The sequence below is a fragment of the Rhinichthys klamathensis genome, unplaced genomic scaffold (genome assembly GCF_029890125.1).
Source record: "Rhinichthys klamathensis goyatoka isolate OS25496 unplaced genomic scaffold, OSU_Roscu_1.1 h1tg000001l_1, whole genome shotgun sequence".
NCBI lineage: Eukaryota > Metazoa > Chordata > Actinopteri > Cypriniformes > Leuciscidae > Rhinichthys > Rhinichthys klamathensis.
The window spans coordinates 4868228-4882897 of record NW_026606555.1 but is presented as its reverse complement, the minus strand read 5'-3'; the positions used below and the strand labels follow the sequence as shown (position 1 = coordinate 4882897).

General features: G+C 39.0%; 1 protein-coding gene across 4 annotated transcripts in view; it reads left to right on the top strand.

Annotated features, from left to right (window-relative positions):
* fynb (FYN proto-oncogene, Src family tyrosine kinase b) overlaps nucleotides 1-14670 on the top strand; it is an 85752-nt gene that overhangs the window by 43838 nt on the left and 27244 nt on the right. The window lies entirely within an intron of this gene.

Here is a 14670-nt window from a genome sequence, read left to right as displayed (position 1 = left end):
AATGGCATTTTGACATGTTTGTGTGTAGGCTATTTCACCGTTTAGTTGTGTATCCGAAGACCATTTGCTTATCCGCGTTTCGCTCCGCCTCGGAGCACGCGCACAGAAAGCTGCCTGAAAAACAGTGCCTACGTTTACATGTAGCCAATAACCCGTTCAAAACCGGGTTATTAGCAATAACCCAGTCACGCACGGCCATGTAAACACCGGCCAAAACCCGAATATACCCGAATATACCTGGGGTACCCCTTTTCTAACCCGAATTTTTGGTCATGTAAACGCGTATCGGCATATCCCCATAATGATTTGTGTTCTGCGCATGTTCTATTCGCAAGGAATCTTGGTCTTTTGAGTGGAGGAACTTCTCGGCGCTTACAAAAACCCGCGTGCAGTATACCGGAAGTAAACATGGCGAGACGCAGCACAGCATACTTTTGGAGTGAGGTCAGTAACGTTACCAGCACCAAAGCGCAAACAAAGGCGATCGCTATCTGCCCCGAACTATTCATTATCCGCGTGCTGCTGCTGTTGTTGTTGTCTTTGGATACAGGAAGAAGAATCGGAAATGACGCATATTGCGTCTTAAGGTTGTCCGCACGTCTTGACGCTAACCGTGCGTCGCCGTTTACATCGGGATATTGCAACTCCATGTATACAGGAGAAACTCTCTCTGCTCACGCATGTAAACGGGTTATTCCTAATGTTTCAGAAACCCGAATAGTGACCTTAACCCAAAAATTGGCTGCATGTAAACGTAGTCAGTGTCTCTTTCACGGCTTAACTCTCTTTTAATGTCAGGGACGTCCCACAGTTCAGCAACAGTAGACTGCATTTTATAACACTCACTTATTCGGCGGATTTGGATGTTAAGTTTGGCTTCGGGAGGAACGAAAACACACCGCTGAACGTGCCAGCAGCACAAAAATTGTTTTACCTTGATTATTTTGTTTTCTTATTTGTTGGAAGTCATAATCAAAATCGAACATTAATTATGATTAATCATAAAGCCCTACGGGAGATGTTGTATCATTTCAGAAAATCTGAAAGTTACACAGTGGCCCCTAAAAGTTACACAGACTGCTGGTAAAACTAGTGGGGCAGTATTGTGTCATAATGAAAAATCTCATCAATGGCGGGGGAAGTTATGTACCTCTATGTACAAGACTAAAGTTGAACATAAACCTATACCATTTAAAAATAAAGGTTTTTTACTGTTTAAAACATGGATTTGTGAGCATCAGCTCACAAAATGAAGGCGTTTGAAATAAACAGGAAATCAGTGAATCCGGCCAATCGTGAAACAGCGTTGTCACCATCAGAGCTTATACATCCGCTCTGGAGTAGCTTTGCAGAATGAGCCAGCTGACGGCTCTGGATTGCAGTACTTTGATGGCATATTTCACAGTGAATTGAACACTTAGAAAACCAGATGACATGATTACAACATTTACAAGTTACTGACACTTTTCTGACAACCATTTTTGCATTTTAGTTTCAATAAATGGTCTTTTTCAGCTGTATTGAGTTCTGAAAGTGTTTTTTTATAGTGCATCTGGTAAATTAAATTCCTCATGTATGGATTATTTTCAAGCATGTCTCCATTAGACACTGGGGTGTAAATTTAGGTCATGTGTAGGGGGAGTTGACAACACTTGTTACAACCTTATACAACTTTTGGATTACCAGCTTATTCTTAATCTATTGGATTAATTAATTCTCACTTAGTCTTTATTTAAAAAAAAAAAATCCATATCTGGGAAAATTAAATGAGAATCCATTGGTCAGAAGATGTGGCAACCCAGTCAACTTTCTAATGGCTTGCTTATAGTCGACTCTGCACATCAAACTGGGATGGAAGAAAGTGTTATACTGTAGCATTAAAAAACACTTGACCTCGAAGATGTTTGTGTAACCTAGCCTTTGGGTTTGTGTATTGGTTACTAGAGCTTGAGGAAACTGTGGAAATCCAGACGTTTATCTGAACAATGCCAAACTTCCTCTTTTTCCTCACAACAAAAGCACAAATGCACATGAATTGATGATGACGTGGCATCATGTTTTTGAGGGTCATGTGGTGACCTATATGTATAATCACTACCACATGTGCAACCCTACATGTGTGAACATCAATCAATATCTCTGGCCTAAAAAATTTAGCTTTCATTGATCTGTATGTGCAGAGTGTAATTGGTTTTGGATTATGGAACTGCTCATATGTTGTCCATATGTATAACATGTATAACATATTTTGTTGTTGTAACGGTCTCATTCTGTTTTGTTTCGCTTTCATTCTGTTCCTGTTTCCCAGTATTCCCTGTCATTGTTAGTTGCTAATTTAAAAAAAAACAACAACAACAGATGTATTGATTTACAAATATTCATGTTTTAGCGGTATCAGAAACACATCTTTATCAGACATTCTAAGATTATGTAGTGAATATAAATGGTTATAATATTTACCGGAAGGATAGGAATGGGTACAGTGGAGGGTTTGCCGTATACACAAATAGCTGTATATTTTTTAATGCCTGTAGATGTAGTACTTGATGTGGCTACAAGTACAGCTACAGTTTGTTAAATCATTATTCGTTGGTTGCTGCTACAGACCACCATCTGCAAACAGCTGTTATTGAAGTGAACTGTGTGATAAGATTGACAATGTTTGTGGTACTGGAAATTAAATTTACTTGATGGGTCATTTAAACATTAACTGGATGTTCCTGGACTGTCCACTAAAGAGTAAAGTTGTGAATGTGATTAATGCATGTAATTTATCACTATTTTCCGAGACTATTTTCCAGCGAGAAAACATCTACTTGTTTAGACGACATTTTTACAAATTCTGTGGAAATGTGCTCTAAGGGTGTATCAGTTCCTATTGGGTGTAGTTATCATAATATAATAGCTATTACTAGGAAAGCAAAGGTTCCTAAAAGGAAACTAAAAGTTATTTATAAAAGATCATATAAGAGATTATGTCAGGAATTATTTTGTACGGACGTAAATAATGTATGTTGGATTGATGCTTATAAGGAAAATCATCCTGATGATGAATTGGCAGCTTTTGAAAGATTATTTTACACTTTAGTGGACAAACATGCACCTGTGAAAAAATATACAGTGAAGGGCAACATGGATTGATAATGAGCTAAAAAACATTTTGGTTGAGAGAGATGTGGCAAAGGGTATAGCAAACACAACTGGGACCGAGTAGGATTGGGAAATCTATTGCAAATTGAGACCTAATTTAAAAAAAATTAAAAGTGAGCAAATGAATGAGTAAATAAGCAAATAAATAAGTTAATGATCAAATAAGTAATCCCCGCCCCCCACGAAAGTATTGTGTATTGCTGACGATAGGACGATATAAATGTGGAGCATATCGCCCAACACTATTGATTACTCTGTGTATTTAAGCCTTCTGTGCTCTCAGTTCTTTGTTCAGTGACGTTTGCGTTTGACATAGTTGTGTATTATTATTGCTCCGGAGTTTTCCTGTTGGATGTATTGACTAAAAGCTGTTGTGTTGTATTCCCTGCGCCGTGTGATTGCAGCCACCCATTGCTGACAGCTGTCCCATGTCAGAAATCATAAAAGGCAAAATCTGCAGTCTTTGATGGCTTCCATGATGTGCTCACTGATGGCCTAGTTGGGAGGAATGGTATTCTCCGGCAAAAACAGTTACCTCTCCTACGATGCCTGACTAATGAAGAATCAATAGTAATTGATTGAGTATATGAGGTCAGAGAAGGAGAAACATTCAGATAAAAATGTTGACAGTAGTTATGCAACATGAATTTATTTAGACTTCCCTTTAAATTACGGTTGTAAATTATATTTAACGTGAGTTTTCTCTGAGGTGAGCAATCCACAAATTCCCACTTTCACCTAGCAATGCCAGACCCCAGACACTCCAATGTTTTATGCATCTAAGGAGCCGCTGCGCATATGGAAAAGATCCATTTGTTCCCTTTGTTTCTATCTTTAAACTTTGACTAACAGCAAAACACAGTCTGTTCACAATGGATACAGCTTCATTATTAAGGCAATGTCATCACTTATTTCCTTGACTTCCCAGCACTTATGTGATCATTTCATCTTAGTTTCACTTCACTGTTTATTTCTGAATAGATAAAGCTGGACTTTTAAAATGCAGCTGCAGTCAGGGAAGATCAGGAATTTCTTCTTGCTCTTGTGCCTTGATGATGTCAGTGGTCCTCGATCTGTAAGTGCAGATCAAATCTGCTAAAATCATCCGCCACACATATCTACTCACATATTTTTCTAGTGGTGGGAGGAAAAATCGATGCATTGCAATTCTCTCTCCAATGGTTCTGGATCGATTCTGAGCCGAGTTTTTAACCGCAGATGCACAATGCGTTTGAACACCCGTATTCTGCTTGCTTCCTTTTCCTCACACACAACACTCGAACCTTCCGTAAAATAATCTTTCTTATTACACTGCTTTGTGGAATGCTTGATTCTGATTGGTCAATAGCGCCATCCAGTGGTATGTTATTCCCTGATAACAACCGCTGAAAACAGAAACACAGGCTCATCCGGGTTACTGAAGTCAGCAGTGCTTTACGCTTGCTAGGAACGTTTTTTCTTTGTGGAAGTTTTGCGTTTGGTGAGCTAATAAAATATTAAAACTCAATATTTTGTGTTACGGTTATTTATGCCATCCAGTATCGTGGACTCGCTCTCTCTTGTTTCATACAAACGCAGCTGATGACATTTTGCTACTATTGTTTTGTTCACTGTTGGATTGAAAGACAACACACAGGTACGATTTTAAAATCGTTTCATCTCAAATCAATTTCTGTCAGGACCATTATCGTCAAATACGATTGACAGTTAGCATACAGTTTGGATTGGCGGTATGGTCCTGTTCTGGGCGAGAACTCCCTGCGCATCCATGCAGCCTAGCATAGATAAGAGCAGGGAGAGCAGCAATAACCCCAAAACAAAACCATATGCCAATATCCCCCAAACCCAACTGACAGCGCGATTCTGGATGCTTTTGCAGTGACCTGAGTGAGCCTACAAGTATGTTGCCTAAACAAGCATGGATGACCTAAACGAGTATGTTGCCCCTACCTGGATGACCTAAACGAGTATGTTGCCCCTACCTGGATGACCTAAACAAGTATGTTGCCCCTACCTGGATGACCTAAACGAGTATGTTGCCCCTACCTGGATGACCTAAACGAGTATGTTGCCCCTACCTGGATGACCTAAACGAGTATGTTGCCCCTACCTGGATGACCTAAACAAGTATGTTGCCCCTACCTGGATGACCTAAACGAGTATGTTGTCTCTACCTGGATGACCTAAACAAGTATGTTGCCCCTACCTGGATGACCTAAACGAGTATGTTGCCCCTACCTGGATGACCTAAACGAGTATGTTGCCCCTACCTGGATGACCTAAACAAGTATGTTGCCCCTACCTGGATGACCTAAACGAGTATGTTGTCTCTACCTGGATGACCTAAACAAGTATGTTGCCCCTACCTGGATGACCTAAACAAGTATGTTGCCCCTACCTGGATGACCTAAACGAGTATGTTGCCAATACCCGCATCAGCCATAGCAACAAGTATGTTGTCAATACCCGAAATGCTTAAGTAGTAAACATGCATATTCCCATGGATGACATGCCGTCTGAAATGAAGTGGCAGCAATGTGCGTTACTTATCAGTTGTCATTGGCAACTGCTTGCGTTGCACATGCGTGTCCAATACCCGACAGGATCAACGCTGAACTGACACTCAACTGAATGTGACTGTTTATTATGTCTTTTTAGAGCTGTGCCACAGAAGAAATTATTCCGTTTGCACCATGAATTGTTATTTCCTAACTATCACCGCAAGCTGCTTAAATCTGTGCTGCATAGTGCTAAAATCACTGCATGTGCAACGCGAGCAGTTGCCAATGACAACAGATAAGTAACGCACATAGACAATATGACCGCATAAGCCTAGCAGGAGTATTTGAATGAAAATGACTAGATAAGCCCAAGCAACAAGCATGTTGCCCCTATCCTGATAGCTTTTAGCAATGAGCATTAAAATGGAACTTAGTTTAGCTTCGTAAAGACTTTCAGAGATGAATGGAGAATGAACCACGTCGAGTCCTGTGTCAATAATGCAGCGATGCGAGCAGCAATGCAGACTGAGGTCACTTCCAAATCAGGCAGCTTATGATCGATGCGGCGAATCTTGTGTTCAAGTTCAAGAACTTGAATGAATCTGAGGTGAAATCCTTGTGGGGAACGAATTCCTCTCGCTAAATTCCCGATTGCACGATTCCTTGTGAGATAATGTGGTTTGCCAGCCGAATTTCGCCATTTAATTATCTCCTGAGAAACGCGATAGCTGCTGATAATACTGAAGGAGCTTATACGTATATGTATACAGTGATAGGCGTCGTATTCCTATAGGTAGACGTGGATCAGCTGAGAGTCACATGATTCCAGCTTGACTAACGTGACCTGCCAGAACTGACGCTACGCTTGATATCTCTTATCCTCATAATTATATATGTGGTGAAATGCTGTGTAATTTGAACTTGCCGCGCTGCAACAAAAGCTTTGCGTTTAAAGACCTAATAAAATATTTCGTCTTAGATCAATATTTGTTGTCTAATTATTTACTTGTGTGGCAAGTAGCCGTGTAATAAGCGGGATAATGTACATCCAGCCGGTTGTTATATCAGAATAAACTCCTTCAGTCTGATGAAAGACCCGATCAAGTCCTGATCACCCTGTCGGGGTTTATTCTGAGATAACAACCAGCTGGATGTACATTATCCCTTACATAAAGTTCGGAAAAGTTTAAGCGAATTACAAGGACATTCACAGGCTTAATTTCACAGGATATGCGCTGTGAGAAACGTGCTCTTTGCTTGATGTTATGCTTGCAGTGAGTATGTGGTCTCGCCTGCCGGAATTTCCCTTACAAATGCTCTACGAAGGAATAATTCCTGTTGTTTGGAATGCTGTAGGCTTATTAAAAATGGAACTTGTGAAACTTACTGACAGCTGCTTTCAATTTCAAATGCTCGTGCACTTTGTGAAGAGCTCTCGCGCATGCGGCTGTGCGCGACTCTGTGTATGTGGTGAAATGTGCGTCTCAAAATACTTTTATGACACGAAATCGGATCAGGAGGTGCCTAAAGATTCGTGCGGTGCCTAAAGATTCCCACCCCGTATTTTTCACACCAATTTTAGATTTAAATGAAAAAGGTTAACACAAGTATTTGAGTTAATTAAAGGGATACTTCAGGATTTAGCATTAAGCTTTGTATTAGTAGAAAACCTGTAGTATTTTCGAATTACCGTGCTTTCCACCCTCATATCCCCCTGAGACGAGAGATTTATGTATTTTTTTGTCTGGAAAAAATCCTCCGATGACGCAAAAATCGTCATTTTGCGTCATTGGATGATTTTTTGGCCAGAGGCTAAAGACTACAGCCAGTAGGGGCTATCCCGCATGTTCTCAACCCGCCCATAGAGGGTGGGATCTCACTCACAGAATGTACACATAGTGTCAGACATCTTTTTTTGGAAGCTAAGCTAGCAGGCTCTTGTTCTGTGGAGAAAGCTAGTAGGGGTTACCATCCTCTTTTTCCCGGACATGTCCGGCCGTCGATGTCCGGGATTCAGCTTTTGCTTTCTGCAGTCGCCATTCATTGTTTACATGCACACCTTTTGTTTCAATCTAACTGAATTCATTCCGATTGGTGAATCTGAATGCAGTGTTTACATGAACGCTAAACAAGTGATCGGTTGATGTGCGTTTTAACATTGCTAAGAAAATTCCCGCTCCTCCGAGAGAGATACAAGACCGGTGCGTCTCACAGGTGTCGCTCATCGGTAATCACGCTACCGGCCTCGCGCCGTTCTCCCGCGGCCCTCGCCTCGTCCTACTCTCCACAGTAAACATAATGAATGGCGACTGTAGAACGCAAAAGCCGAATCCCGGACATTTTGGGCGATCTCAAAACACATTTTCGGGCAGACTCATCACAGAGACTCACTAGTTACCTAGACTTGTTGTTTAACTACTGCGGTCTGTTACCGGTAGGCGTGGCCTCCTAGGGCAGCGAAGCAAGTGCATTCTGGGAGTTGTTGTCTTTCATCCACATAAGCCAAAAATACATTTTCTGGCTTTTCTCAGTCTAGAAAGCTCCAAATTAAAAAATAATTTCACATTTCTTCTACATAAATGACCCATTTTAAATACACATTCATCTTTCCAGAGGTGAAGTATCCCTTTAACAATAAAAACATAACATGAGAACATGAAAGATACTTTTTCTTCACCCATCAATATTTCTCTAGATTTGTGAAATATGGATAATTATGGAATTCATTTTTAAAGCAGTGAAATGACGACAAAATTGTATTCAAATTACACACAAAAAAATTTGGCTCAAATTTGACTAGTTGTATTTTTAACGTTTCTGTTTTGTCAAATTTTTAATTAGTACAAAGTCTATGGTTGATTTTCTCTCTCTCTCTCTCTCTCTCTCTCTCTCTCTCTCTCTATCTCTCTCTCTCTCTCTCTCTATCTCTCTCTCTCTCTCTCTCTCTCTCTCTCTCTCTCTCTCTCTCTCTCTCTCTCTCTCTCTCTCTCTCTCTCTCTCTCTCTCTCTCTCTCTCTCTCTCTCTCTCTCTCTCTCTCTCTCTGATACTGCGTTCATTTGACACAATGGTGCTGTGCTGGCTGTATTTGACAGACGGTTGAGATGAAGGCCAGTATCTTCGTCTCCGCTGGGTTATGGACGTTTTCCCTGGGAGTTTCTGTTAGTGGGAAAAGTGAGAGTGTGTTAGAAAGCTGTACAAGAATGGTTGCATCCCAAGGAGTGACAGGAAGAATTGGGACAAGGTCATTACTATGGTGACAAGACAACTTCATGATCCAGCTATAAGCAGCATTGCCACTACACTTTAAATATGTAAGAGCTGTGTATATTAGTAATGTGTATGTTACATTACTAAACATCTTAATTATATTGTTACTGGTTAGAATATAATGTAATATGATTATATAAACAACAGACAGCTCTGAATGATTTAAATAGTCATACTACACTCAGTACACTGTTATTGATGCTCAATGGCCCCATCTTAACTTGTAATCTTGGAGTAACTGTAGGTTGAGACTGAGAGTCTTGCTCTTTGCTTAATTCATGACATTGACAACAGAATCACAATGCTGACCAAAGGGAGTGAAACCTTGCCAAAAAGGTGTATAAGCATACAATCCATAAAGAAATGCCAAATTTAGATATAGGTTGGGATTATTGCCATGGCCGATATTTGGCATTTGCTTTGATTATTGACAACAGCCAATGTTTTTTCTGTGTTGTAACAAGATATACGGACATGACCATGATGAGTTTTGGTGACCTGATATATTACCCATTGTGTTTACATGCATGTTTGTTTACATAAAATGAAATTCACAAATATATTAGGCAATCGCACTGCCTCTGTCATCTGGTCTGAGAAAAAGGCTGGGCTCAGGGACAAACACACACACACTGAGTGAATGCGATTGCCTGCGTCTGTCCTTCTTCAGGTCAAGAACTAACTGTTATACGTTTAAAAAAAATAGCCCAATTAGCTTATTTATATAGCATATTATTTACTTATTATTACATGGTGATAATTTCGCATATTGAACCACTCAAAATACCCGCAGGCCACAATCTCTCCACCTCTCTCTCACTTCTCTCAGTCTTTCTCTCTCACTCTTAGATATAAAATATTCCTTGGTCTCTGCAGACTCTTTGCTCTTTGTCTTTTTTCATTTGCCCTTTCATCTCTTTATTTCTCTTGCTTCTCTTCCTTCTCATCTCTTATTACAACCATTCCCTTAATAAAGCAGTTCACTTGTCATCTGCAGAATCTCATTAACCTCCTCTCCTCTCGTCCCCTCTACTTTTCGCTTCTCTTTTTGTCTCCTCTCATCTCCTGTTTCTCCTGTCCTCTCATCTCATCTCCTCTCATGCTTCTCTCCTCTTTTCACGTCTCTTTTCGCCCCCTTTCCATCCATCACATCTTGTCTTTACCGCTGTTCTTCTCCAATCTCTTCTTTCATTGCCCTTCTCTTCTTATCTTGTCACTTCAAGTGTCTCATTCACTAACATGTGTTACAACCTGTGTGCAAATGTAGTCCTGCAAACCCCCCCCCCCCCCCCCCTTTTTTTGGTACGGTCTGTTATCCATAAATCACAAATTAGTGTTATAGTTAACACATTTCCTAAATAACAAGCCCTTGTGTCATTATTAGTGGCTGTTTACACGACACCGTTTTAAACTAAAAATGTACAACTCTGTGTTTTGGCCATTCATTTACACCACAACAGCGTTTTGGGTGCCTGAAAACGCAAACTTTTGAAAACGTGTAAACCCTGTAAACAACAAAAACGCGAATCTCTGAAGACGATGACATTAATCACATGCGTATTACGTGTTCAATCTGTAGTGTTACATCGTCATCTAATGTCCTGGCAGCAGAAAACAGCGTTTTTAGTCGTTTTCACGGATCCGTGTGAAAGGGGATCGTTTTTACAATGGTGTCGTCTGTATGCGGAAAACTTTTCTATTTTAAGCATATCATTGTCCTGTAAACACACCCTTAGTTTCATCAATTTGTGTGAATGTCACCCATATAAGTAGGCATCTTATTTCATGAGTAAATCTGAGTAATTTCATGATAACGGTGTATATTTTGGCTGAAAATAGGGTTGTCAAAGTATCAACATTTCAGTACTATACTACAGTACTATAGTACTATACTCAATACTAATTCCACAAAAATGTCTTAACTATTTATATCAATTTAGATGCAACAGAAAAATGGACACTTACTCGTTTATTAATTAAACATTTTCAAGTAATTAATTATTAAAGAAAAATTAAAACAAAGACAGATCACAACCATTCAAAATGCTTTTGTGTGCTTCCATGTGAAATTGAGACCGAATGTTTCAGCCCTGATCAGGTTTAATCGATTATGATGCTCCAGTCATAGAAAATCACACAGTCAATCACAGAAAAGAATGAATCAGTAATCAGACAAAATAATAATAATAATGTGTGATCTTTGTGGGCTTCTGTGTGTTGGCAAACAGTGGTTAGTTTTGGAAATTCCAATTGGTGTCATCGACATTACACTTTGCACCTAAAGATTAAAGATTCAGATTTATGTAAGCATAGTACAATGATTTACATTGCAAAAGCAGTTTAAAGTAAAGTTAATCCGTGCAGTGTTTCTGTCACACAATGAGCTTTTACAGATAGATTTCCTGCAACACAGGCTTATTGGAAAAACGTGCCTCTAACTACATTTTTAAAACTCCTAAACTGTACCTAATTCACTGCTGTTTTCAGTTGAAATAAACACTAATGGCAGTAAAACACCAACTACTTCTATTCCTTTCCACACAAATTATGACTACAGAGGCAGATTGATTAATAAAGACTTATTTTTGCACAGTTGCATGTGTTACGATTACATTTTGATGTTTTCATCACATAACCAGCTCCATATTTTCTGACATACCGGTAGTAAACTTTCTCAGTAGCTCACCTGGTACAGTGTTGCACTTCGACATCGAAAAGCAAATGCATTTTTATCAGACGATTTGCTTTGGTTTTCAAACGCGATAAGAGCATTTACCTTCAACGCCACTTATCGGACATATCATTTCCGAACTGCAACAATATGTACAACAACAACCGTAATAAAACTTTTCCAGATTCATTTCACATTTATCTGTTTTGGATCAAACTGATCATGCTTTTAGCGCCATTTACTGGACATTACAAAAGCAATGTAATATCAGCAGCAAAACTGTCGCCACAGTCACTTTTTCCAATAAGCCTGCGTTGATTTCCTGGGGTCAACGTTCTGTAGCTTCAGTGAATCCCGTGGAGAGCTGTGGGTTCATGTTTGCAGTAAGCTGTTGTTTATGGGCACTCTTGAGCTGTAAATGAGAGGATGTGGGCTGAACCTCAGGTAACGCCTCTGACAGCATGCAGGTGCTTCTGCTTAAGTGCAAGAAAGGCATACATTATTCATGGTAGAGGTAGACAAATATAAAAGATGGAAAGAGAGCTTTGTGGATTAGTGGAAGAGCGAGACGACAGGAGACCTGCTCGTAGGTGTAAGAGTGCTAGTCTGCTCACTGACACACAGCAGGGGTCCGTCTGAGAGAGATGAGAGGAAAAACAGAGCGAGAGAGGAAGCCGAAGCAGGGGATTCTCCGTTCCCGGATGTTCCTGTCAGAGATGGGTACAGACAGAGTGAGCTAGCAGCCTCAGTGTGTGTCTGTAGGAGACATAAGTGAAGATGAGCAAATCCTGTCGTAGCTAAGAACACTGAGATCCATGCGTTCCCACTTCTGGCACAGCATTGAAAAACATCGATTAAATTCAAAAACTGAAAAATTATATCTTTGCAGATTTCAATCTGATACAGATCTGGATTATAGCAGGAAAAATGGCTTTTATACACACATTTATTTCTCTCTTTCAAACACGTGCACTGATTTTGTCCAGCCATCTTGATCATAAAAACTCTTAGTATAGACTATAAAAAATCCATTTGAATTTCTGTCTAGTTGGATGGAGTTTAAAGTGCATGAATATTCGTTATTGCACTGATGACTCAATCTAGAATCAGAATGTATCCAGCAAATCTGACTTTATATGTTTCTAGAAAACAGTTTACAGTGTTTACTATCAGCTTTACTACTATATTTGGTCACTTCAGTTAGAATTGTATGTCTGTCATTTCATTAGATATAAAACCAAATGGCATTTATTTTAAAGATAGGACAAGCACACTATTCAGCAAAACATTTTACAATTTTTTTTTTTTTTTTTAAAGATGCCCCTCGGCTTTGAAAAAAATACTACCTTAAGACATTTTCTGTATCTCGCCTTCTCTCCCCATGTGAAAAAGTAGTACACTTTAGCACACTTTTAAAAAGAGTACTTATTACAGAAATAATATAATTTTAAGATTTAAAGTACACTACAAGTTCACATTCAACACAGTTAAGCACACTTCTTCACAAGTGTGTTTTTCTCTGTTTCACTGTGAGGGTCTTCTGGAAGAGGGATAAGAGATCTTGACGTTTCCTGATGGGAGTTTATTGTCCGTCAGACAGTTCAGCTGTTGTGCTGTTGATGGATCATGGGCTGAACTTCCGAGTTCAGTTTTAAAATCCGAACACACACACACACTCACACACACACACACACACACACACACATTCTCTGGCTGTTTGTGTCTATAGTGCTTTAGTGAGTGAATTTCCCGACAAGAGGAGCTTGACAAAAAAACAAAACAGTTAGTTCATCCTTACTTGTTTAAGATTTTTTTTTAAGAATCTCTATGCAAAAATGAATTCTTCCTCTGTGCTGTATATATTTCATAACACTGTACTTAACACTGTACTTAACTGTACACTGAAATTAAAGGTTGGTTAAGTGTACTTAAAGTGTACACTTTATGACTGTTTTTTAACATGCTTAAGTACATGTTTAATAAGTGCACTTTGTAATAATGTCAAATTAAAAGTTATACTTATCTTTTGTCTTAGTTTAAAGATGTAAACTTATTTTGATGTGTTGGCTAACATACTATTACTAAAGCACAAAGTACTTGTTAGGGGTTCAAGGCTCAAGTGTGAAGCGCTGAAACCCTAAGGATCAGCATTCTCCCCTAAAAGTGATCGGGCAGACAAACCGCACGTCGTAGAAACTTGAAACTGTGAGGGATGCTACAACGTCACTGAGGCCTGATGGTGGCGCTACAGTGATCAGAAGCAGGCTTAAGTGTTTTATATCATTGGAATCCTTGTCTCCTTGGCAGAAACACACGTCTCGGATTGGCTTTGGATTTTTTGAAAAACCTACTTTTGCTAAGTTTTCCGCCCGAACGGAGCCAAGCCAGTTCTTCGCGTTTTTAACGTGCATTAAGGATTGTATATCACGTGATTTTTCGCACATGTCCACGACATTCATGCCATATGGTAGAGCTCCTTATTCTTTACCTCTAGGACCACTGTTGTCAATCGAATCTTTCCTTAAATATTGGAGATTATTTAAAAAATCTACTAGTTTTTGCTCAACCTCGATAACTGTTGAAAAGCTTTTGCACCATATATTTCCTTAGTAAATTGCCTGTATTGTCTGTAAATTGTCTTTTCATCTATGATCTAGGTGGTTACAGGCTTGCTTAATAAAACTTTTAATGTGTTTGAAGGCCTTAAAGTGCTTGAACCCTGTTATTTGCTGCTTGCAGCTATATTTATCATTGTAACTGTGTGTTATTCAATGTTACATTTAAAGTTATATAATTTAAATGTGCTAAATTGTAACTTCAAATGTGTACTAATTACAAATATATTTAAATGTATGACATACAAGTTTCAATAGTAATTGATTAAATGACAAAGTATATTTTAGCTTGCAGTACATTCGACAGTAAAGATTTACCATATTTCACAGGCAATAGAAGTAATTATGACAATAGAAGTAATTATGAAATTAAATATAAAGATATACTTAAGTACTACTTAAGTGGGTCAAAAAAACACTTAAGTTCAACTAATTATATTTAATATAAATGTTATCTATAAAACA